At 42.6% G+C, this 2,349-nt stretch overlaps 1 pseudogene; it reads left to right on the top strand.

Annotated features, from left to right (window-relative positions):
- The first annotated feature begins 1,071 nt into the window (after positions 1–1,071).
- Positions 1,072–1,764, top strand: LOC149393589 (secreted RxLR effector protein 161 pseudogene; annotated as a pseudogene).
- Positions 1,765–2,349: the final 585 nt, after the last annotated feature.

The raw sequence follows: 2,349 nt of genomic DNA, 5'->3' as shown, positions 1-2,349 counted from the left end.
CCGAGTTGCTGGAACTAGTACATTCTGATGTATGTGGTCCGCTCAGCCAACAGGCACGTGGAGGATACGAATACTTCGTTACCTTCACCGATGATTACTCGCGATATGTTTTTGTCTATTTGCTCAAACAAAAATCCGAGACCTTTAACGTATTTAAGGTCTTTAGGGATTTAATGGAAAAGCAAACTAGCTAAGTGATCAAAACCCTTCGATCTGATCGAGGTGGTGAGTATATGTCTGGAGAGTTTGATCACTTTCTTAAAGAAGAAGGTATCGCTTCTCAGCTTACCGCAACTGGCACACCTCACCAAAACAGAGTGTCAGAGAGAAGAAACCGAACTCTTATGGAGATGGTTAGATCAATGATGAGTTACTCATCACTCTCTCTTTCCTTTTGGGGATATGCCCTCGAAACAGCCGCTTATATTCTGAACCAAGTTCCGTCCAAAACGGTTCCTGGTACTCCTTATGAACGATGGACTGGCCGTAAAGTAAATCTGTGTCACATCCGAATTTGGGGTTGCCCTGGACACGTGCTAAGGCAAAAGACTAGCAAGTTGGCTAGTAGGTCAGAATTGTGCTTGTTCGTGGGATATCCAAAGGAAACCAAGAGTTTCATCTTCTATAGTCCCGAGGACGATAAGACTTTCGTTAGCACGAATGCTCGTTTCCTTGAGGAGGACTTTATGAAAGACGTGAAACCTAGAAACAAAATTGTGCTTGAAGAAAAGTTGGGTGAGGAAGCTTCTACCTCATCTGTAAGAACTGTTCTTACCCCAACTGAAACACAACCTTACTCATCGAAATCTCGTCAAGTAGTACTTCGACGTAGTGGGAGGACTACTCAAAAGCCTGACAGGTACATGTCTTATGGAGACTCTCTCATAGCCGTCTCTGACATGGATGATCTTGTTTCCTAACCGGACTCTGTCGATCTCTCAAGCATCTTATATTGATAAGGTGATGGATCGCTTCTCGATGCAAGACTCCAAGAAGGGCCAAACACGCTTTAGGCATGGAGTTTCACTCTCTAAGGACCAGTCTCCCAAGACTGCACAAGAGATTGAAGACATGCGGAAAATTCCTTACGCCTCTGCCGTAGGAAGCCTCATGTATGCTATGCTTTGCACTAGACCTGACATTTTTTTCGCCGTTGCCGTAGTTAGCCGTTTCCAATCCAACCCTGGACCCGAGCACTGGATTGCTGTTAAGCATGTTCTTAAGTATCTTCGAAGAACTAGGAACTTGATGCTTACATACTCAGGTACTGACCTGACTATGACGGGATTTACAGACTCCGATTTTCAAGCGGATAAGGATTCCAGTAGATCCACTTCGGGATATGTGTTCGTCCTGAATGGTGGAGCTCTTGTGTGGAGAAGTATTAAGCAATCTTGCATTGCTGACTCCACAATGGAAGCAGAATATGTGGCTGCTTGTGAAGCATCCAAAGAGGCTGTATGGCTTGGAAAATTCCTTAAGTACTTGGAAGTTGTTCCAAACGTCGACGAGCCCATGACCCTTTATTGTGATAATAGTGGGGCCGTCGCTAACTCAAAGGAACCTCGAAGCCATAAACGCTCTAATCATATTGAGAGGAAATACCATTTGATTCGAGAGATCGTGCAGCGCAGAGACGTGGAAGTGAAGAAGATCTCAACGGTGGAAAACCTAGCAGATCCATTCACCAAGGCCCTAGCGAACAAGGTCTTCGATCAACATCGAGATGGATTAGGCATGAAGGACTACACACATCTTCTTTGAGTCAAGTGGGAGTTTGTTGTCAATGGTGCCCATAAGAAGAGTTGTAGTCTTTATATTATACATTTGATGTAATAAAGTCTCATGAAGACTCTTGCTTGTAATTGCTTATTCATTAATAAAAAGTTGAAACGTTCATTCATTTTTCCTTGTCTGTTTGAAGCTTTATGATAAAACATTTGTCTTTAGTCCATAAACAAACTAAACAACTTACGAAGAGACAAATGTAGATTTGCATGAACAAACTCTTCGTAGTTTGCTTAAAACGATATATTCGCAATCTAAGGGTCAAAGGACTATTGACCTCAGTACGATTGTTAGGAGAATCTATAATGTCTGGTTATGGGGCATTGAGAGTTGGAGACTCTATAGTTCTTCTAGGTATCTTCCGAAGGTACTGAATTGACCGGTGCACTTCTAGAGACAAGATAAGAACAAACCATTTAACCTCTTATGTCTCGAAGTCACTACGTATGAATTGCATCGTGCTTACCTTAATCCTGAAATGAGACATGCCATTTCACAACTTACGTATTCTCATTTGAGAAAGTCAAAGTTCGGACTCATTATGTGATTCCGAACAGGGCC

Source organism: Urtica dioica, chromosome 6, assembly GCF_054948205.1.
Source record: "Urtica dioica subsp. dioica isolate 48M chromosome 6, U.dioica_male_clone48M_v1_H2, whole genome shotgun sequence".
Taxonomy (NCBI): Eukaryota; Viridiplantae; Streptophyta; class Magnoliopsida; order Rosales; family Urticaceae; genus Urtica; species Urtica dioica.
This window is presented reverse-complemented; position numbering and strand designations above follow the sequence as displayed.